This window comes from Lonchura striata, chromosome Z (assembly GCF_046129695.1).
Source record: "Lonchura striata isolate bLonStr1 chromosome Z, bLonStr1.mat, whole genome shotgun sequence".
In the NCBI taxonomy this organism is placed as follows: Eukaryota; Metazoa; Chordata; class Aves; order Passeriformes; family Estrildidae; genus Lonchura; species Lonchura striata.
Window position 1 is genome coordinate 49,397,759 of NC_134642.1, and position 24,056 is coordinate 49,421,814.

General features: G+C 38.3%; 1 protein-coding gene and 1 long non-coding RNA gene across 8 annotated transcripts in view; one reads left to right on the forward strand and one right to left on the reverse strand.

Annotated features, from left to right (window-relative positions):
• LOC144248372 (uncharacterized) overlaps positions 1-20,664 on the reverse strand; it is a 35,545-nt gene extending 14,881 nt beyond the window's left edge. Inside the window, exon 1 of the long non-coding RNA XR_013341710.1 lies at positions 20,586-20,664. This is a non-coding gene — a long non-coding RNA (uncharacterized LOC144248372). The remainder of the gene's footprint in view (positions 1-20,585) is intronic.
• Positions 20,571-24,056, forward strand: part of LINGO2 (leucine rich repeat and Ig domain containing 2) — a 476,071-nt gene continuing 472,585 nt past the window's right edge. For 6 of the 7 annotated variants that reach the window (XM_077790469.1, XM_021529239.3, XM_077790471.1 and 3 more), the window contains exon 1: positions 20,571-20,681. The gene's annotated coding sequence lies outside the window, so the exon portion shown is untranslated. The remainder of the gene's footprint in view (positions 20,682-24,056) is intronic. The other variant, XM_077790468.1, reaches the window with a different exon arrangement.

Sequence of the window (24,056 nt, forward strand, 5' to 3'; positions counted from 1 at the left end):
CTTACAGGACATTGAGGAGCTGACCTTCTTTTGATACCCCTGAAGTAATGGGACCATCCTGGCAATTAGGTAATGGTTCTCTTTCTGCTCAAAGGAAAATTTTGGGTTAAGCTAAGAATAGCAGTATTTTGCCATGTTCCTTCTTCTTGTCAGGCTGATGGCACAATAGCTGGGAGATGTGTTCTCACAAATGAGGGGAAAACTCGGAATATATACAATTTCAGGTTTGGGTTTTTTTTTTTTGGTCGTTGTTTTGTTTTGTTTTGTTTTGTTTTTGTTTTGGTTTGGTTTTTTTTTGTGGTTTTTTTTTGTTTGTTTTTTGGGGGGCTTTTGTTTAGATTTTTTGTTGTTGATTTTGGTTTTTTGTTGTTGTTTTTTGGGTTTTTTTGTGGTTTTTTGTGGGTTTTTTTTGTTTGTCTGGTTTTTGTTTTGTTTTGTTTTGTTTTGTTCTGTTCTGTTTTGTTTTGTTTTGTTTTGTTTTTTCGTGTTGAGCAGTAATGTTATGACAAAAGAGGACAGAGGAATTTGAAGTGTCTGGATTCACAACTTAGGTGGCCAGCAATCTAACAGATCACTGAAGCCTTGAGAACATTGGGCAAGGATATATGGCTCTGATAATATTATTAATGCTGGTTCTTCTGTATATAAAGCTTCATTCCTGAGTTTGAAGATCTAGCTTTAGAATTTCTTGTGATACTGTGATTGTAAAACAATATTATCCAGTTTCTATCTTCACTAAAAATAGTGAAGATGTGCCAGGCCTATTGTAGCCTAGGAATAAAATTGCTTAAGTATTTAGGCAGAGTTGTATATCTAGTGTTTAGCTACTGCGCACTCTCTTGGAAAACTAACACTATAAGATTAAAAGAAAAAAATCATGGCCAGCTGTGATAGTACATTTTTCCTCTTCTGTCTTTATTGGAGGATACAACAGCTATTTTTATCTTAAAAAAATATTTGCCTCAAACTCTAGGTTCAGTTGTCTACATTTTGCTTAGTTTATTTGACATTTCTGAGAGTGACCCATCTCCAAAGGGTGAATTCAGCAGACCACAGAAGCAAGCACTAATAATGGATATGACATGGAAATGATTTAAGATGAAAGGTGCGCTTGAATTTGTAGGAAACTAGGATAATCTAGAAATGAGAATTTCCTCATGCTCTACTATTAGAAAAGCCCATGGTTACTACTGAAGACAAGATTTTCCAGAGGCTGAAAATCTTTTTTTACAGTTGTTTCTTTACATTTACTTATTCAGTCTTTCATTTTAAAAACAACAAAAAATTCTACTTCAATTTGTCATATAGGTAAAACACATAGAGCTTCATTATTAAAATATCTTGACTACAGCATGCTGTATAATTTTATGAATGAGAGTGCCATTATTTTGATGTCTAAAATGAGAAATGAACTGTTTTAGAAGCCTTACTGCCACTGTGGCTGCTAAGCTTTTCAGCAGTTCTTACTCTGTGGGAACGACCTGAGTATTCTCAGCTCAGAAAAAAACTCCCCCAAAATAATAATACCTACGGAGAACATTTACAGAATTGCTCTTACACTTTTTTTCCCATTTGATATGTGTTCCCAGAGATCTGGGAGCTCTTCAAATTCCAGAAAGCTAAATGTTTCCAAGCATTTTTTTGTATCACCATAGTTCTCGAGGGAAAAAAAATCTCTTAATATTTCCTATGACAAATACACAAATAATCCAAGGCCAGCAGAGGAAAAGTTGAGGTTTGAGGCATCTGTTAAAGCCTAGACTGCTTCAGGCATGACAGTGCACTCTTGTTGGATCAATTAACTGGACTAGCCATGTGAAAATAGTTGGTAGGATGTACACAGATGAATAAGTTCTTTAATTTTTCATAAAGCTACAAGCAGAAAAAAGGTCATGAGAGACAGAGTATACAGTCAAGCTTGGCTACATAGCAGACATTAAGAACAAGGGTTTCTGCCAAGCCAGTGGCAGAAATGAGCTACAGAAATGAGCAAATCTGCAGAAACTACTCCAAGTTTTGTTCTGCTTCACTTTACAAAAAAAGATTCATCCTTGAGTTTACTTCTTCCTCTGCCCAAGAGCATGTATCCCAGAAACATATGGACGCACCAACCTTGGATAGGGAAAGATTCGTTTACTTTGAAGATAATTGTGTACTTTTCCTCAAAGTCAGCTTTGCCAGGTAAACTAGCAGAACACACACATATTCATCAGAAATTCATTTAAATAGTAAGACAGAAAAGTGAGTTTGATAAACGTGCTTGTATATAATGGTCCAGATTGTTTGGGTGTGTTTCTTGCTTTTTGCCCATTTCCCTTGCTGGTGTAAGAGACAAAATTCTTGTTACCATCTCACATGTAAGAACTTTCAAATGTGGTTACAGATCTTTGGTGCTTCTAATCTAGCTAAAGGATCCACAGATATCAAAGGCTTGTTTTTAAAGATTTTTTTCCTGAATATTATTATTTTTCTTTTCTTAACATCCTCATATTTAGAACGCTCAGCATCTCCATAAGTCAGGCCAGGTCCTATATAAGATCTGAAGTGGCAAGAGTCAATTGACTTTCTTAAACACTATCTGTGAAGGCAATGCACAGGACTGTACAGTTAGGGACAATAGGATTTTAAGACACTGGGAGAGCCTTTAAAGTTACCTTTGGAGCAGTTAATTGGCTGTATTGCTGCTTGGCTCAAGGGAGAACATATACATGGAAAGGTGTATTTAATGTCACAGTTCAGAATATATTAACTTTTCCCCTCCCATTACAGAGTAAAGATTAAAACATGATATTACTGGCTTTCAGCGATTTGCAATACTCATTGTATTTGAAAGATGCTGACATCTATACATGCTACTCTGATTTATCTTCTGAACATGAGATATTCACCAACGATGATAAGTTCTGAGCAACTGGCTACACTCTTAATGCATGTAAAAACACCATGACAAATATTTTGAGGGCAATTTGCCAACAATGTTTTCAGGGACTATACAATTGCTTTATCAGCACATGATATTTATTTCTGATTCTCTGTCCTGCAGATAGAAAAACACTTTAATACTGAGAATTTCAGAATTTCAAGAGTAGTATATTACTTGGAATTTTTTCATTCTTATCTGGCACCATAGTTTAAAAAAAAAAAAGTAATGAGGAAACAGGGTACTACATATATATTAAGAAAATGAGCCTGCCCTGAAAACAGCAGAAAGCAGTATCAAAGGTTGTTTCATGGGAGTTTGGGGAATTTTGCATTGCATGATTGAAAACCGGTGGCATAGCTAATGAATTGGCAAAAGGTGGCCCCATATTCTGCTGCAATGATTTGAGTGTTAGATTGTGTCCAGACATATGAGCCATTGCTTGAAGGACTGACATGGAACAGTTCTGAGCCAGTGTTACCTGGTTGTAAAGGTGATCTTATCATTAGCTTGTCCCAGACTGAGAAAAGGAATTTGGAGTTCAGCCACATCACCATATCTACATCCGCCTGTTTGAATTTTAATTAAAGCCAATATAAGGCTAATACAAGTTCAGCTGTTGTTTGAGGAGCTGAAAACTATAGCCTTAAGATTTTTACATTTGAAACTGAACATTGAAATTTATATTATTTGATTTAATGTAAATCAGCTTTGTTCCACTGTAGTTGCATAAAGAGGGAAGCATGAGATTTATAGATTTGTGCTACACATTTAAATACTCAAAGCTTTTACATGTGTGCTATATGCATAGACATAAATATTTAAAGAGGAAAAACATTTTAACAATAAAAAAAAAAAAAGCCAAATTTGACTCAAAGAAAAATGAGGTTTAAGTTCAACCTAAATATATGAACTGTTACACAAAAGACTGGTATGCCTATTAATTGTTTTGTGGTATATTTTCCAGTGTATTATTTTTGAGGCAATCTATCATGCACTCTGCTATTAATATAAACCTGGAATGTTGTACTGTCTACTTAAATAAAGTTTTATGTTATGCTTACAGGGATTTCTGTAAGTTGCAGAATTTCTTAATAAGAGAGATCCTTGCCCACTACAAATTAAAAAATACCATCTGTTTCTTTAGAAATCTGCTGTGGCTTGGGCCTCACCCATAGTGCAATGAAATTAGATCACTCTTCACCCTTCCTTTCCTACTTCAAACCATGAATCAAAAGGGTTTTTGAGTGGGTCTTAATACAAGAAGGATACACCAAAAAAATCAGTGTTTTGTAAGTCTTTCCAGGGATGGAAACAGTAGCTTTCAAACTGCACTGATTCCTGAAATATAGTAATTTTCCTGGAGACATGACTTAGATGGAACCTTACTGTTGACTGAATAGGACTTTCAACCTAATGCTGAACCAAAGAAAGAGAAACAGAGGAATGTCTCACAGGCATGGGGACAGACATGGGACCTGTGGGGTTGGTGGTGAAAAGCTGCTCATGGAGATGAAAATTTCTTGCAGTGGTGCCACCTCCTGAAGCTATGAGGTCTCACAAACTATTGAAAACATAGGCAATAAGAAAGAAAACAGACTAGGATTCTTTGAAAGGAAGGTGTTCTCCAGTACTAATATAAAGCAGAGCTGGAGCCAGGGCTCACCACTTGGAGCAGTACAATGTTGATAGCAGTCTCCAGTGACCATCAGAGTTAATTCTGTTGTCATATTCCAGAAAGGCAAATAAGTTGAGCCTACAGAAAGCTGAGGATACAAGTCATGCTAAATGACAGCCCAAGAAAAATGGCCAAACAGTCCTGTTCATTATCCTAAGAAAAAGCACTATCTGTGACCAGTAAGAGAGAGAGCAGGGCATAAGGAGTAGGGAAATTGAGAAATGCTATGCTCATGCCTACAGTGGTGGCTATAACTGTCTCCACACAAAGAATCTTCAGTTGCCATTGCAATTGCTTCCAGTCATTTTAGGCATGTTTTAAACTTCCCTGAATTGTTGCAATAAGTCAGAATTATTGTGCACAAGTTCTACAGTACTTTCTGTTAGAAATCCTGCAGTGTATATCCAGAATAAAAGTACAAATATTGTACTGAGGACTTTTCATACTAAGTTATATTATGGCATCACTATTTTCAGACACATGAAACTCTTGTAAAAACCATATTATGATCGGTAACTAGCAAAAGATACTTTGGATTATTAGCCTTTTAAACAGGCATGTGCCCAAACTGTATTCCTGGAAAAAACGGAACTCCTTAGAAAAATATTAACTAAGATGTTACTTTATTTGACACTCTCCATCTGCTAACTTTACACTACTGTGATATTCCACAGGTGGTATTTACACAAGACATTTGAGGATTTTAAGCCAAATCTAGTCTAAATAAGCTTGATTGAATATGATGTCCAAAATGAAACAGATTGTCCACGTACATACAGTAAGTAGTTTGGATATATTTGGCCAGATGGAGTTTGTTTGAGAGTGGGGTGTGATCATTACAGTAATGGGGGGAGGGGCTCATTCATCCCCAGATAATACTAATTATTCATCACAAACTAAACAAGTTATCTAAGGAGTGATCATGTTTTATTTATGTTTTGTTTTTTGTTCTTTTAAAGTGAGTTTTCACAGTTTTAAAAAGACAGTTTACCTAGAAAGCTTTCAGTTCTATATAAGGAATCCATTCCCAAATGCTTTGTGGTTTATATTTTTCATTTAAATTTTAGTTTTTCAGTTCATATGTAATGAAGCTCTGAGTCTTACGGCTCTGATATTTGCTCACAGTATTATTTTATGCGCCTTTAGCATGCAATTCACCCCTTCAGACAGAGTCAGTAAGAGTTTTGTATAATGCTTCCATGATGAATCAACCTTATGCTTTTCTCTGTAAAGTTTCTGTTTCAAAAATGCAAACCAGAAAATATTAACAGATATGCTAAACTTGGAATTATTTTTTTGAATAAAATGAAACCATCTATCACTGAGAAGTATAAAAATTGTTTTGCAAACTGTGTTGCTTGTGTAAGTCTACAATTACTCTGCTAACATGATGTGCTTATAAGTCAGTTGCAGCATAAGCACATTATTCTGTCTGTGTGGAAAACCGCCAACTGAAATACAGACTACTGTTGGCAGCAAAACTACTGCACTCTGAAGACAGAAATTTGTCAGCTTAAACATGTGCTGCAGCCTGTGACCTTGATACCTGATTTATACTCTGTCAGGTATATTAGATTTCATGGGCAAAGTGTGTATATAGACCAGCTGGCTTCTTATGGCACCTTAAATGAGCTCCAGCTCTCAAAAGGCAGGTGTTTTACTCTTAAACAACAACAAACAAAAATTTTAACTGTTGTCTCTATTATTTGTGATCCCCTTCTTTATTTCTGAGGAGACTGAAAGAGGGGCTTTTCTACTTAGGGATACACAACAGTTGCTGCAAGAAGAGTACACAGAATCCTTTGTGTTCCTTTGTACTTCAGACAATTCACATGCGATTATCACTATTACTTTGCTCTCATATGGATTTCTGAAGAGATTAAATTAACTCAACTCTGTCCTGTTTTTTGGGACTATAGGCTGATAGTCATACAGACATAAAATCTGCCAAGTTGCCTAACTACTTTCATAATGCTGGATTCCTAACTAAGTTGAACCTTTTTAAATCAGTCTTTCTGAGCTGAGAGTGCTAACAGTAAACTCTAAGTTAGAAATAGTTGATTTGGATGCTGCCATGACTGGGAATAAGAGACTGGACAGAATAAACCTCTCATGCTGGCTTTTTTTCTCCTCCAAGCTTGTTCATAAGCTTGTTCATAAGCTAACAAGTGAGATAATGAGACAATAAAAGCAGTAATCAATCCAGGCAATTTTTATTAAATAGTTAGAATATAGCAAAGAATCAAGTAAACAAAATAAGATCCTCAAGTTCCTCTTTTAAGAATTTTAAAACTAGATGGAGTGTAGATATGAAAGACATGAATAAGTAATAGAAAATGGACATTTTCCTGTTGACAAAGATTATCAAGTGTCTTGACTGTGAAAATATTAATTTCTCTCCTTTCCTCAGAGATTTTTAATCTCTCAAGGAATCACTAGAAAAAGAGAGAGAGAAAGATTTTATTTTCCCCAAACATATTCAATAAACTTACATCAAATGCATAAATGATAGTTTTCTGGATATTTTCTGTGGTCATACTACTCAGGAGTGCTTTCCAGAACAGCTGAAAAAACCATATACCACCAGTTATACATGAGTAGCCTCCTTTTACATTAAAAATAATATGTGAAAAATTCAGTAACAGGAAAACAGCAGTGTGTGAGAAAAGAAATTCAGCAGTGAGATGCCAATGGTTTGTCATTTAATCTAACCTTCACACTACAGTTACTTTGTTTTTCATGACTCAGTTGCTGTTTAAGTCATAATGGCTGGCTAAAAGCTATTTAAGTGGGAGAGAAAAGCCAACCATTAAAATGGCATTTTGAGGAATAAACTGGGAGAGTGGCTGATGACCTGTGTCAGAATGTGCTGTGTGGAAGGAATCGTTCATGAATAAAAGAAGTATGGATATTTACTGAATATTAATTTGTTCTATACCTAACCAGCTAAGCAAAAGTACCTGTGACCTTTTTTTTTTGTTCCTTTGATTGAAAAAATTAAATATTAATTATGCCTCTTCCTGAAATGCCCCTCAATTTATTTGATACATGATCTATTCACCATACAAATATAGGGTTCAATATTTCAACATTTTCATATTACATGAAGGATAAAGTCTCAGGTGTTGAGATGTTTATGCTGAGAGTTGAAATTACACAATAGTTTTTCAGTCCTTCTCTCGTTTAGAATCTGTCACTCAAGCAAGTAATTGACAAAATGGTTTATATTCTTACAGCCCCTTTTGCCTAATTACATGGTATTTGTGGGTTGGCATGTTCCTTAAGCTTATCCCATGCCTGCACTCATTTTCCATAGGATTAATGATCTGGGTCTTTTTTAACACTTAAGTAGCTCTTTCTAAGTGCTTAACAATACTACAGAGATGTCAAGAAAAAATAATTCCACGTATGCCTCGAATTGATGAAAAGCACACTGTTTGTACCAGTTTAAGTAGGAACCTCAAATTTTTTTCCTCATCAGAGCTAAAAAATCTTTCACATGTAAACAGTCTCAGGGACCTTCTGTGCAGCACCACAACAGAATGAATCTTCACAACAAAATTCTGTGAAAGTCAGCCTTCAGGAACAGAAATATTCACTCTCAAATTTAGTGTGAACTTTACAGTGGCTTTAAATCCTTTGCAGACTGCACTAGTTAAGAAATATAAGTCAGTATGATCTAGCCGAGTCAGCACAAATAAATTAAAGCAATGAATTATTTGTAAAAACATGCTACTGCCTAGGGGCTATTTCTTACTGCCTCTTCTTTATTTGAATGTCTGGAGTCTCCAGAACTAGATCACACATTACTTCTTTTTATTGCAATGTACTATAATCCTGCTTTTCTGACAGGGTATGGTGAAGAACAGACTGTACATCCCAGAGGTATATACACCTGCAGCTCTACAATAACTATAGTAATAAACTGCTCCTGCTCTGAACTCAACTAAATTGAATTCCCATTATTTCTATGTCCATAGGATGATAGAAAATTCTCTCTTTGAAACTTAAAATCAATCCCTATTTTATAAGTGCCATATTTTGCCATTTTCCTCAGGAAAATCACCTGAAAAAGGTTTAATGAACATTTAGCCTGAAGGCTATGAACCTTAAGATTCCAGTAAGTTTCTTATAATGATGCTAGTTTTGTAAGAATAAATGAATGGCTGTTTAAGGATCAGAAGGAAAGATGCAAAATATCAATTTATTTATCTTCAGTTCCTAAAGAGTTATGTCATAATTCAAAACAATTCCATTTTAAAAAAATTCAATTTTTTGACAGAAAATATGGACACTGTTTTACTTGTCTCTTGTGTGTGTGAAGAAAAGCTGTGATAGTTCAATTCTGTATTATTTTACTTTTTGTGCTCAGTTTTCTTTAAGTAGTCATTTATTTAGAAGGAAAGGAAGACAATTTTCACTATCACAGTCTCATTAATCTTCCCTGCTTACTGACAGTTAAGTTTTGCATAGTTAAGGATAGCTAAAGGTTGTAGTTCTGCTGCTTTCCTTTCCTCTAACTTTTCTATTTTTAGTAAGAGAGAGAAGGAGGCTAAATCTATCCCAGTGTTTGTGAAACACTCATACATCCCACTGGGAATTACATACATCCAGATAAGCATCTGTGGCACATTAATAACTGGGACTGTCTCCTAACATGCAGCATGCTTCCTTCCTGAGTGAATCCTTAAGCCAAAGGTGTCAGTAAGAATATTTCAGCCCCTGTGGGAAAACCTGATTTCCCACCACTAATGCAGTACCATCCAGCAACTCTAAAAATTTCCATTCACTAAAGAGTAGCAAAGATCCATTATTTTCCTCTTTGTTCTCATTATAAAAATGTATCTCACATGGTGTAGGAGGGAAATGCTACAGAGTGCACTTAGAGGACATATACTGTTGAAATAGAATTGCCACTAAATTACATTTTAAAAGTCACTGAAAACAGAGTCACTGAAAACTCTACCAAATAATGCATTAGATAATGATCTGGTCTGATTCACACACAATAATCTAGTAGTCACAAGTACAGATAGAATATTCTTGGTGTGCCTTGACTTTTTTTGCCTTTGTAATAATCACAGTTATCAACTTATTTTTTCTTATTATGTGTAGTAGCACCAGAATCCAGCCTCTCCCCTTGACTATTAAGATCTTCCAAGTGCTATAAGAAGATGTAGATTTCTAAGGTTTATTTTGCCAGCTTCAGCTTCCTGTGTGGACTGCCATTTGATACACACAGCCAAGTAACTTGACTTTCAATCAGAGATTGTTGTAGTTCCTATTCTTGCTACACAGTCATAAATTTATAGCTGTTGAGAAGACCAGCATATGAACTCTTATTTTTTAATGCAAAATTTTAGGCATGATTAAAAAAAAGTATTTGAGTGTAAGACAAAATCATAATATTTTCATACAATACATCATAGGATTTCTATTTCTGTAGATGAGAAATTCATAGAACATCCTCTGGAGAGCAAAGCAGAATAATGAAGCTGCACTGCTTAAAATGTAAAGTCCTTTAAATACACATATATGTAAACTCTATATCTAGATACTGTGCTCTGAAGATTTTTAAAGGCAAAACAAAGCTTTTTTTGACTAAAGGGTTGTCCTTGAATATGAAAGAGATGTGGTTTTGTATTTGACATTGACCTACTGTACCTGTAAAACACATTGTAATTGCAAAACACAGTGTTTTACTTGGGTCAGAGATTCAAGACAGAAAATTTCTCTCTGTGCAGTTTTATTTCATGTATTGCTTTTTGATTTTTTAAAAGGATCTCTTAGTTTGCTTAGAGTGATGGAAGTCTTTATATGAGCAAATGCCTAAACTATTTGCTTTTCTCTTTTCTCCTCATGAAGTTTCTGAGGAATGACAGGTATTTACCAAGTCTCTGTGTGAAGGCCAAACAGCTCCTGGTCCCTTAAAGATCATTCTTACCCTGTGTGGTATATTGTTCCCAATTATTCCGAACACTGAATTCAGGCAATAGAAAAGGTCACCGTGCCCTATCAAAACTTGCTTGAAGTGATGACTTACTTGTATCCATTCACCCTTTAAATCATCTGGGGAGCCAGAAACTATCCCTAGTGATGGGATTTTCGCTGTTCTGAAAGGCAAGATACATATGTACCCTGAAAAACATGGTCATTTAAAGCGTTCTTTCAAGTTCTTTCTGCATCTGCATGGGTATGGAAATAATAAAGGCCAGTTCAGTAGAGAAAATATAGTTAATCTTCACATTTTCATAAATGGCTTCTCTGATACAGTGCAAAATGTACATAGCTCTTACCTTTAAGAAATTATGTGGAAGACAAAACCAGTGCTTAGGTGTGTGATTTCAATGGTAAGTACTGCTAAATGGGTTGCCACTGTACCAGCTCCTTCCAGGCAGCAAAACTCAAAATACAGAATATTTATTCTCCACTGTTTTTAAGTAGTTTCAGAGAGAATATAATCTATTTTGTGTTAAGCCTTCAGACAAAAAATCCAACCAACCAAACAATAACATCAACAAAAAACCCAACTGAAAACAAAAACAAAAAAGCAAGCAAAAAATCCAAACCAAAACACAAAAAAAGACAGACAAACAAAAATAAAATCAACAGGTTTTCCCTTTCTCAAACTTTTAGCAGGAAAAAATAAATATTTGAGCACAACTTCATGAACTTGCCCCTACCCATGTATTTCAATTAGATAAGCCACATCTGGAAGAGGCCACGATAAATAGCTGATGAAGATCAGTCTTTGTACGTGCAGATATCCTGACAATTTATGCAACCTCAAGTTTTTATCTTGGCGAATTCTGTTCAAAAGTTACTTGTAGGTAAGTTAGAAGGAGTGAACAGGAATTCACACAGATCAGATGTCCCTCTTTTCTTAAACTCCCAATTGAATCAGAAGACTTCTGTTTGGGAAAGGCTTGTAGAGGAACACTGTACCTTTCTGTTGAATCCAGTCTTGTCTCTTTGCGTGACTTTTTCTTCAGCTGATTCTGCCAATAGCAGAGATAGAGCAGATAGCAACCTATGTGCTGTCAAGTCAAAGATGCTTTGATACATCACTGAATTCTGAACCAGGCACCCTTCTGTTGCTAAGAGCAGATCTACTCACCTTATTAATGAATTACATAACTTTCTCTTTCAAATTTTGACCATGAACACAAATATTTGAATAGTTAAATACTGTGCAAACTTTATTTCAGTTTAAAGTGGATGCACACCAAAAATATTCTTTATCCTCATCAAGCAGTTTATTTTTTAAATATTCTCATTTTTTTCTTCTAAATTCTTGGCATTCTTAGTATATCATGTGACTTCTGCAATTGGAGTTAAGGTTACTCTAATTACTGAAGCAACTCTTTTGAGGTAAGAATTTTCTTTGTGTCTTCACTTAGAACATTAGCTAGCACAGCCCCACTGCAGCACAGAAACAATGAAATCCAACAGCGAGTTCTTGCCCAAAAGGTTTTACTTACGTCAGTGAGGGTGAATTTCACCCCAGATCCTGGAATGCACAGGATTGCAACAAGTCAGACATCAGTGCTTCCTTTTGTTCTTTTAATGGTATAAAATAAAATAAAAATAAAAATAAAAATTAAAAATAAAAATAAAAATAAAAATAAAAATAAAAATAAAAATAAAAATAAAAATAAAAATAAAAATCACATGGTGCAGCTTTTAGTGCATCAGTAACATTTTTAATAGCTAGATTTGTAGATAAATGTATGCAATGTTGATACCCTTTCTGTGAATAAGAACAACACTGATCATTTCACAAAACAAGTTAATTAATTATCTCTATGTCCTTGAGTTGCAATTTTATTTATGGAAATTAACATAATTTTAAATAATGAGCAAACATTTTTTCTATTTTTGTTTCTTTTGTCTCGCTGTCTGCCTGCCAATTTCAACTTTTGTTTAACATCTACAGTTGTTGTATTACTTTGGTTATGCAATCACTGATGACTAGTGAAAACCTCCTCATACATAAGGAACCAAATCAGTAAAATTAACTCAAACAAATTTTCATAGGAGAATATCTTACAATAATTGTCAAAGCAATTTCAGTAGAATCTGGCAGCTATGCACAACATGTTCTAAAATTACTCTCAAAATTTGTTAGCAAATAATTATAATTAACTTATATTGGCCTGTTTAAAGGTATTTAGAGATAAAAGTTCAGTTTTCATTACCTAAAAAGTAAATGTACATTTCTTCTAGGTGACTAATTATCTCAAATTAAATCCATTTTAGTCAGGTAATGACGTTTTGTCTCCCCATTAACTCTGTAAAATACAAAGTTGGTTTTAGTTGAAGAGATTACGATATTTTCATCTTCTGACAAAAACTGGATTTAAAATTGCACCTTAATTATTATTGTGATATACTTTGGAAATATAAGGTTTGATAGTGTTTGCACCTGTTGCAGTTTCAGAAGTTTTTGTTCCAAAAATGCATAACAAAATATGAGTAATGTCTGAATAGATACATTTTCTGTTAGATAGCAATAGCTGGAAATCTGAGTAGGGCAGTGATGTGTTATTGTTTTCCTTCTATCAGCCTTAGTATCGCCATCTGGCTTTCGATTATGGAAGTGCAACAAAATCTATTTTTAATTTATCTGTGGTACCATGTGGTACCACAGTCAAGTGACAGAGTCACAGAATAAGTTTAACCAAAAGTTTTACGAATATCGACCATTCAACTTGTAAACAGAAGCTGCATATGAAGTACTAAAATAAGCAGTCTAAGGATTCAGGCACTGGAACTTGGTGAGCTTAACCTCCAGGGAGTAGAGACTGCAAAATAGCCTGGTTCAACCAACAACATCCTGGATGATTTCTGGGACCACATCAGAGTTTGGCAGCCAGCCTTGCTTTAAGACAGTGAGATTTTGATAGCAGGAGTGTGGACAGACCATTAATTTGCCATCTAATCCATAGAACCCCCAGGATTATTTAATGCATTAGAACAAGAGTCCTGCTGCTTGGAAAAAGTGGTGCTATTGTTCATACTCATCCAAAATGTGAGGAGGACTGAAACCAGATTGTGCTTTTGTTTACTAAATGACTGGAGTCATGCAGTATAGCATGGGATTATTATGTAATGCACAAATGGTTTTGGAATTTTTCTATCTCCATGTGAAGAATCTTGATGATATCAGAAATGGCAGAAACAGTTTCTGTTAGAGAAACTGTTTTGAATCCATGACAATTTTGTTAAAATGAGTATCTTCTATACTACTCAGTAAATACTACCAAAAATGGCTGCTTAGTTAAATATAAATTATTCCAGGTTTAACTATGTTATAGTTTAGCTGGGATAGAATTAATTTTCTTTACATCACCTGCTATGAGGTCATGTTTGTATTTGTGAACAGGCTTGATAAGGAGTTTTTGTTATTGCTGAGCAGGGCTTATGCAGAGTCAAGGCCTTTGCAGCTCCTCACGCACCCCACCAGAGAGGAGGCTAGGGATGTGCAGAGATCTGGAAGGGGACACAGCTGGGACAGCTGACCCAAGGAGTATCCCACAACATACGGCATCATGTTCAGCATATGAAGATGAGGGAAGAAGGAGGAAGTGGTGGATGTTCACAATGAAGATATTTGTCTGCCCAAGTCACCAGTGCATGTGATGGAGCCCAGCTTTCCTGGAGGTGGGTGAACACCTACCTGAAGACATGAAGCAGTGAATGAATGACTTGTTTTGCCTTGCATGGCTTTTACTTTACCTATTAAACAGTCCTTATCTCAACCCACAATTTTTCTCAGTGCTACTCTAACAATTCTCTCCCCAAGCTGACTCTGGGGGAGTGAATAAGTGGCTGTGTGGTACTTAGTTGTTGACTTGGCTTAAATCACAGCACACTGAAAATAAATTTTGTTTATTTATTAGACCATCTATAAATTCTTGCTATGAGCCCTTATTTCTACAATACTAGAAACAGACCTAGTGATTTATCAACTACCATAATACATAGGACTTTCATGCAGGTACAAGGCATGTTCTGTTAGCTTTTGTTCACAAGTTTTCTTGCATGTACCTCATGTTCAAATTGTATACATGTATTTTAATTAAGAGTATTGATAGGATAATTGACAACTATGTCAATATTTTAAAAAAGTTATAAGATGTTAAATAAATGCTAGAAATAAATTACCCTTCTTCAAGAAATGACAAGCAATGTCAATTTTTTTTATCTGTCAACAAAACTATTGCTCTTCCTGCTTTACATGTATGACAAATACTACAAATTAACCCTAACATTTTATGATTTAGAGCAGCTTCTGAACAGCAACAATAGCTACATCCTGTTCTTTAGAAGAGTACAAATGTTCTGTATCTGAAAGTGTTAATTTTGAAAATTCAGGTTGGCTTCACCTATGAGATACTCCTATTTTACACTGCTAAATTACATCCTCTTAATGCTATTGATATCATACTTATAGAAACTGGAGCAAAGTAACAGTGAAGAATATAAAAAAAATTAAGAAAATTATAAGCTAGTTTTCTTTAAGCTAAATTTCATATGATTGTGATTTAAGAACATTAAGTGCTTTTCTCAAACTCTTTCTACCTCCAACATTCATGCAATCCTCAAATAAAATGGAAGTACATAATGGCCCTCCATGTCCATCCTCTGTAATCTAGAGCAGTGAATAGGAATGCATCATATCTTTACTTTTGTGAGAGTTTATGTTTACCACAGACCTCCTTGTGAACAAAGAAAGGATAGGTAATTAAGCACAAAAGAAAATGTATCATTCCTGTTCAGTCAGAGATGCATCTAATTCGGGCCTTTCCAACTTTTAAGAGAGGAAAAAATGCACATCTTCCATCTTTTGGGAACTGAATGCATAGTAATTGTGCATTGGAGTTATACTGCTATCTTTCTACTGGTATTTAAGAGGGATTGTTTCTTATCCAGAATTATTTTGTGTCCTCTAAAATTTAAATTTCTGATTTGTATTTTCTAAAGACATGATTTCTATCTGCTAAATACTTTTTAACGTAATGGAGACACTTTATATGTGATTAGAAGTAAAAGTGAAATATTCACCTTTGTGATGAAGAAACAGAACAGATTATTTATTGGGTCTGAACTTATTAACTTACTTATCAAGTAAGTAGTGATATAGAGACACATATTTTATGAAACCTCCTTCCTCAATGAGTGGTGACTGGGGCAAGCAGGTGGTCTACTGCAGTGAAAACTTGTATGGCAAGAAAAAACTCTGGGATTCCCACTGAGGAGCTACTGCAGCACATACAAAAGCTATGCAGAACTGCAGAACAGTACTATTTTAGCAAAGATAATGATTTGAGCTCAGAGATATATGTGATAATGATGATTCTCCCACAGTACATCTCATGACACTAAATTCTAAATTGTATCTATTTTGGCATAAAAATGTAGGCCCCATACATGCAGCTGTTGTACTTCCAGCAGAGGTCCTTTTCTCATTTCACAAACTAAGAATGTCGCCTTTGGCACGGATGGCAACAGTCCCACCTCCTTGACAACACCTGCTTGACAGCATACCCTGTCCACACTTAGAAGAGCTACACAACATAAGGGTGTCCACCCTTCAATTCTGGAGGTTTAGCAATTTTTTCCAGGTTTCACCCTACATGCAGAGACATTGCAAGTACAGGTTTTAAAGGACTAAAGTAGGATAGCCTTATAATCCACTGACTATATTTTATTCAGCAGAACAATTCCTAATTCCATTCAAACTACTTCTCAAAGAGGCAAAAGGAGGAGATGTAAAAGCAGGTGAACTAAGAAGATATTAGACCTTGAATTAAACTAGTGGCCGTGTAAGAGGTAGGCCATGGGAAAAAAAAAAACAAACAACTTTGACCATCAGTTTATTTTTTGAGTTCTCTTTCAGGGTTAGGAATAATCTTATATTATAAAAGGAATATGAATTTTTCACAATAAAATTTTTTCACAAGAAATTGTAAATTAGTATGAGCAGCACTTTTAAAATACACATATTTCGAAAATGCTTAAAATTTGAAGTTTCATTTATCATTGAAAGCACTTTTTGGAAACTTTAAACCATGTACTGATATGCATATGTGGATGTTAAATAATTTTTTCTTTTTTTTTTTAAATTTCTTTAAAGCATTTTTTTCTCTTTGTAGATACATATAAAGATAAGATCCAAACCATGATTCAACATATGATTTCATCCTAGCTAGATGCCAAATAATATGCTAAATACTGAGGCAAAAACACCATGAGAACACCATTGCAAGTCCAGTTCTTCAAAGATTCATAAGGCTAAGCATTACTAAAAATCTGAAAGAAACTTACTGTAGATACCAAACCCGATAGGAACAGCACTGTTTGAATTCTGGCTACAGAAACCTCTGAGGGCCAGTACAGTGACTGAAGGAAATCTTTACAAGACAACTAAAAATAGCTGAAACATTTTGATACATTTAATATTTCATGTCGAATTTTCAGTGATTCAAATATTATTTAATTTCATTTAAAGAAGGCACTGTAGTGTTTATTTACAATACATAAGGTAAATACATAATCATTCTTGTTTCTATAGGAACTACTTTTTCAGAGTTAATGACAAAGATCTTCTTTTCCCTTCCTTTTTCAGACCTTATGGCAAAATAGAAGTACAACACCCTTTCAAAGTCCCTTTCCAATAAAGAGCTAATGGTTACTTCTGAAAATGCTTTTAGATTGCATTATGCACATACCTCCTGAGAGGAAAAATCAAGTCTCATCAGCTTCGATTTTTATATGGAGCCCTGACTGAATGGCTAGCAGTACGGAAACATTTGGTTTCTTGCTCTGAAATGTTGTTTCATCTCTTCTGAAAGACAAATACCTACTAGTGAAAGGAAATGGTAGGCTTCTCAAGCTGCACTAAAGTTGGGCATTATACTGCAAAAGTATGTTTTATGATTCACAAAATATGCAAATTTCAAAGTTCAAAATACTTTGAACTGGTCATCACAACTGGGATTTAACTGAAGAGACACAGGAGTGTTGTTAAAGCTTTCAATTGCTCCATTGTTTAATGAAGGTCCATTTGGTTATCCCTTCTGCTTAAGTTTCAGTCTTTAATTTTTTCCAGATTTCACCTGTAGCATCTCCTTTCTTCAAGAACAACTCCACGGGCCCCAGTGATAACCTTAGCATTTTCCTGTTCCTATTTTTAGTTTGTAGCAAATCAGTCTTTATGTACAGGTATCCTGCTTTGCTTCCACTTAAGAGTAGCATGCTAAAGGTGGCAGTATTCAGAACAGAACCATGTATTGTTGACAGTACACTTCTTAGAGTAGAGGTACTACTTTATCTTGCTGACTATATACATTCAGAAAAATTCCACTGAACTGGCAAACTTAAAAAATGTCTATATGCAATATAAATTTCCATGAATATCAGTGCAATTTCCTCAGAATAGTTGTGTTAATTAACATCTTTGGGTATTCAATTTGAGACCAGTTCAAGGAACTTTGCAATATGTTGTCAGTCCTTTATAAATACAGGTTAATTCAAATAAGTCAGTGAGTTAATTGTTTTTGAATCCAGATAACAGGTTGTTTATTTTATGAAAAATAAAAGCAGGTTCCATTTTACTGTGTTCTCCCAACTCTCAATTGTTTCATTATGGATCATTCCTTCTTATTGTTGCTCGCTATAATGTAGTATAAATCAAAGTTCTCCTGTGAGGATGTTTAGCATGATTCTGGATTAACAGTGACAGTACTGTTTTTTTTATTGATGAGTGCATTATGTATATTATAGCATGATCAGATGTTGAAGCAACATCGAGATACTATTCTTTAGCTTCATATTTATCAATGGCTAAAGGTAACTAGTTGGCCTTTGGTTTATCTCCCTATTTGGGTGGCTCATGCCACCGAAGGAGCCAAGAGGAAAAGGGCTAGTGCTTGGGGATGCTTCTTGAAAAAAAAAAAAACAACCAAACAAACAAATAAAAACCCCAAACACATAACTTTTTACATTGGTGGTAAAAGAATAAAGGACTATTTGTGCTAATTTCCTTTATTCTGAGTCTTTCACCATTGCATGTCTGGGTTACATATGGTTTCATTTACCTCACACCCTCTTTGTTAGCAAAAATCTGTGAAAACTGTGTATGTGCACATACTCGTAGATTTATGAAAGTGAAGGGATAATACAAAACGTTGTACAACTCATAGTTACTATTTGATTCTTTGTGACTTTCATGTCACTGCTCCTACCGGTAAGTAAAATTCCTTAACTATATCAATTTTTCATCCGTTTTAGAACATGTAGCTTTCTGAGGATTGCAGCCTACAGACAGCTTTCTACAGACAGGGATATGATAGGGATAGGACTTGCCTCCAGAACCCCCCGCCCAAAAAACCCCAAAACAACAAAAAAACACTCCCCCCCCCCCCCGCTATAATTCTCAGAATCATTTTAGAGATCTGATATTGCTGCTCCTGAATTGCTCGATGTAAACCTGACACTGTGCGTCGTCCACTAAAAAATGCGTTAAATCCAACTATTTCAAAGAGTACAAAGAAAGCAGAGTGAGGTACAACTCCAAACCCCTAGCAGCACCAACTTCCGCAAGTGCAGGGAGGAACGGGGTCAGCAACAACTCTTCCATCAGCAAACGCAAGCCAAGCAAGCGACGAGGAAGCTGGAGACGCCCTCACACCACCGATGCGGGCAGCGTCCTCTCTGCAGCACGGTTCTGGGGAAACCTTAGTTGCGGCCGCTTGCAGAACACAATGCCAACGGCGACGGTCATGGATCCGCAGCTGCACCCCGTCCTGTCGAGCCCGTGCCTGTCGCCGCACCGCGCCAGACTCCAGCCAGCCTTCGCCCGCGGGGCCTCCCCGAGGCGCCAGCGCCGCTCGCCCCGCCACAGAGTGCCCTCCTGTCGATCGCCGCCTCTCCTTGGAGCGTGCCCGGAGCGGCCCCGTCGGGCGTGCAGCGGGACGGTCCCGGTGCGAGCCGCGGGGTCCCGCCGGCCGCGAACCCGCGCCCCCTCACCGCGCCGCCTTCGAAATGGCTGCCCGGCAGCGCGAGTCTCCCTCCTCCGCACTCCCCGCCGCTCCCGGGGGAGACACACCCCCGAACCGCGGCACGCCGCGGAGCCGGGGCGCCCCGACCTCCGCGCCGCGGAGCCGCCCTGCTCTCCCCGGAACGCTGCGAGGCGGGAGCAAGGGTGGAAGAGGGGGCATCAACCGCACCGCCGCCCGTGTCGGGGAGGCGGGGGCACCGATTCTTGCGGGGCTGTAGGGGCGCCGCACGCGCTCCCTCCTCACGGCGGGGAGGGTTAATAAAGGCCGGCGGCTGTCTGCCCACGGCGCGTCCGCAGCCGGAGGCGCCTCTCCGCGGCACAGCAGTCACTGGGTTAGGGGTGGCTCGCTCGCCTGCCCGCCCGCCACTCCGCGAACCGCTCTGCCTCTCCAAAGTGCCGCCGCTGCCTCTGCGGAACTCGCCGGCGTGTGAGCCGCCGCGCGGAAGGAGCCGCTCCGCCTCTAACAGAGACGCGCCCCCTCCTCCCCTCCCCGCCGCCCGCCAGCCCTCACCTCGAGCTGGCGCTACCTCCCCGCTCTGCCGCCGGCGCCTCGCCCGTTCGCCGCTGCGACCCGTTGCTTGTCCCCCTGGTGCCTGGCCCCGCCGAGGGGCAGGTGGCCAGCCCAGCCCTCTTCCCCGCTGCCCTGCTGCGGCTGCTGCGTCTCTCGTCCCCCGCTGCAAGGAAGTCGAAGAGACGATTGCCAAGCGGGAGGAGAGGACAGAAGAGGAGTGGAGCCGCAGGCGGCTCGGACAGTGCGCTGCGTCTGAGTCTCCGGGGATGGACTGGGCTTCGTCCTGCGCCTCAGCTTGCCCGCGGAGAGGAGGGCGGTGATTGTCCGCCCAGCCCGCCAGGGAGGAGAGGCACCCCGGTTAAATGTCACGGCTCCCCGTCCGCTCCCCGCCGCCACCCCGCGCATCGCTCACCTCGGGAGGGGGCTGTGAAGGTGGCGGCAGAGGCAGCCTCGGCTGCGGCGCGCCCCGCCGCCGCTCGCCGTGAGGGAGCGCCCCGGCAGCCGCCAGGTAAGCGACGGGAGCCCTGCCTGTACCGTCGGGGGCGGCCGCGGGGAGCCCGCCCGTGAGGGCAGAACAAGTTTCGTGGGGGGGCATCTGGAGGCGAAGAGGATCCCCGCGTCGTAGGGGTCTGTGCCTCCCGATGCGGGGGCTGTGAGGGGCGAGAGGCGGCGGGACGCGGCGCAGCAGAGCTCCGCATCGCCGCCCGCCCCGGCTGGCCTCGTCCCCGGGCCCCCGAGGGCTCTTGGAGGAGCGGCGGACAGCGCTGCCTGCCCGGCAGCGGAGGGTGGTGAAGAGGGGCTGTCGGGCTGCCCCGGTGGCGGGTTGGGGGAACGGGATGCCGTTCCCAGCATCACAGCTTCCCTGGGGAAGAGCTTTCCCCGCCGGGCGGGGAACCGTGCGATGGGAGCAGGAGTCCTCCGGGGGCTCCGAGAGACGTGACACAAACACAATAGTCCTTTGTCACCAGCGAAGAGATGCTTCCCCACCTGTGTCCGCTGCTGTGGTAGATGTGCTCGCTGATGTGCACACACTCCAGTACGTGCATCAGTAAAGTGGGTCTAGGGGGGTGATGATAATGCTGCACGGTGAGGGCACTGTTTTATCTTCTGCACAGCAAACCCAGAATAGCACCCCCCACCCCCCCCTTTTAGGGAGCAGCTCGAAGTACATGCAGGTGCTTCTGAACATACCTGGAAGAAAAATAACGGCAAGAATATCATCTACTTATTCATCATTTGTCCAGTCTCTTGAGTCTAAAATATAAGGTTCTGCAAGTCCTATTCTATAGTTGCTGGAGTAAACAGCAATGCTTCGAATGTTCTTAAGCATTTTCCTATCTAGCTTTCCTTGCCAAGCAAAGAACTGCAGTGTGTTTTTATTACCTGCTGCTGTTTTAAAATACTGTTCTTTCGAAAGACTTTCTCATTTAAAAAGAAAATCTTCTCATATAAAAAGAAAAACGTTGCAACACTAAACACTTCAAAAATAAATCAGATCTCAACTTGCATTGCTTGCCAAGTGCTGGGTGGTGGTGGTGGGGGCAGAAAGAAGCACACAGCTTTTCTGTGCCTTTGTCATGAAAATAAGCCATGCAGTCTTTATTTCAGTCAAAACTACAGCACTAGGGGAATGGAAGTGAAAATTAGTTTGCATAGTCTTCATAGAGGTAAGCCATAACCTGTAAAGCATGAACACAATAATTCTGAAGCCTTACCCCACTTTTTACAGTGGCACATCTGGAATCAACAGATCTACAATGTAAAGTATGTGTAAGATTTTACCTCAAACCAATGTATATGTCCTAAAACAATGATATAGCATTAAACTTACCATTCAGAACTACAACAGCTGCCTTCACATGACAAAAAAAAAAAAAAAAAAAAAAAAATTGCTAGGGGGTAGAATAATAGGGTATGCTTTCCTGAGCTTCTACCTTCCACTGAAAAGCCCAAAATTAAAAGAGATGGCCTCTGTTCCTTCTATATGCAATCAAGGCACCAGCAATTCCATTAGAGGTTACACCCTTTCCACGAAGTGTTTCATTGGAGCTGCTGTGTGGTCTATCTTGGTATATAACAGGCCACATAGAAGAATGCACTAACGCCAGTATGTTCCTACTCCTACTATATGAATATACATGTAAATAGCCCACTCAAAATGGGATTTGGGATTTTTTCTTCAGATCAGCATTTAAAATGATTGACTCGTCAGCTACTGTGCCACCTCCTTATTTTTCTTGAAAAGTAGTGTTTTTGACAGTAGCTAATATATATGAATCAGAACAGTGATACTATTCATTTTTGGTAAACAGAATATTCCTGAAAACTGTTTTAACTGCTCTGTATTCCCTCTTCGGAGAGTGGGAATAACACCTACATAGACTGAGCAACACAAGGTGTGATCAGCTACATAGAAACAGTGTGGTTTGGTACTACAGTAGGTATCAGATCTTTGTTACTGTTCTAGAATCCAGACATTCTGTGAAAGGGCTTTAGGAAGAAATGTTACCCTGCTTAGTAGCAGCAAGAGGTGAAAAAATACAAAGTATTAGAGAATCTTGTTAGCTTAAGCAGCTGTCCACAAGTACTGTGATTAATACTCTGTTGGCCTGCTACTGTGAAGTAATACCAGGATTTGGGTATCCTGCAGTTAAGAAAAAAGACCAAAGCAACTTGCCCTTTGTAGTTCTGAAGCTGTATCATTTTTCTCCAACACAGACAGTTAAGGAGGTCTAAAGATAGGAATATTAGCGGCCCTGTGCTGCGTTTAACAATGTAAGTCTATGTTAGTGCTTTTTTCATATCTTGTATTAAAGCCATTCAAATAACATAAACACAGGGTGTGGTTATTGGAGAGGAAGGGTATCAATAAGGATTCTAGGAGGATTTCTGTGGTGATTTTTCATGCTGATATGACTGTTGCTTGTTTGTAGAGGTTTTGCTTTTGTTGTTTGTATACCTTTTGGCTGTCTAAACTCTAGCGAATAAAGTGGGGGCAAAAAGATTAAGGAGTTCTGAAGGCACTGTATGTAGCTGTCTGATGGTTCATTGGCTCATCCTTTGTGAGAAGGTGGATTTCCTTATAGGTGTTGCTGGTAATTAAAAATCCAGATGATGGACAAATGGATTAAGTGGATCAATTTCACAATTTCAGTAAATTTATATGATACTAGGTACATGTATTGGTGGATTCTCCTATTGCAAAGGACCTTATTTGGCTACTAGTACTATGATACATTATGCTGAATGCATTCTAATTCTCTGTGCTTTCTCTCTCTCTCTTTTTTTTTTTTTTTTGTACAGCTATTCAGGAAATTTAAGAAAATTCTATTTCTAAGATTTCTAAGTAGTCACTGATTGGCATGCCTCTGTCATAAAATTGATTTGGCTAAGGTGTGTCTAATTATGAATCTTTATAAATTATTGCTATTTTCTAATTAGTACAGTGACTAGTTTAACTGCTGATTTTCCAAAATGTTTTAATCTCATATGTTTTTAGCCAGATACTCATTTTTTCACCTAATTTGAAAGCATAAAATTAAGACTTTTCTTATTTTCTGGAATGTGTGGGCTTTCTGTTACCTTAGAAAAACATTAAAATAGATGAGATGACTCTGTAAAGAATGGGATTGAAATATTTGAAATTAATAGACATTGGTCCTCAAGATATCCAATATACCAATAAATGTTTACTCTGCTGAGATATCGATATTATTCCCGTGAGATATGCCGAGTAGAATTCATATTTAAGCTGCTTCCCATATCATAAACCTTTTGATTCCTGGGGACAATTTCATTTCTTAATGATGAAAATCTGTGGAAGGAGGAAACATAGAAGATAAACTGTCATCAATGTTTTATAATGACATTTTGGTGGCCCATT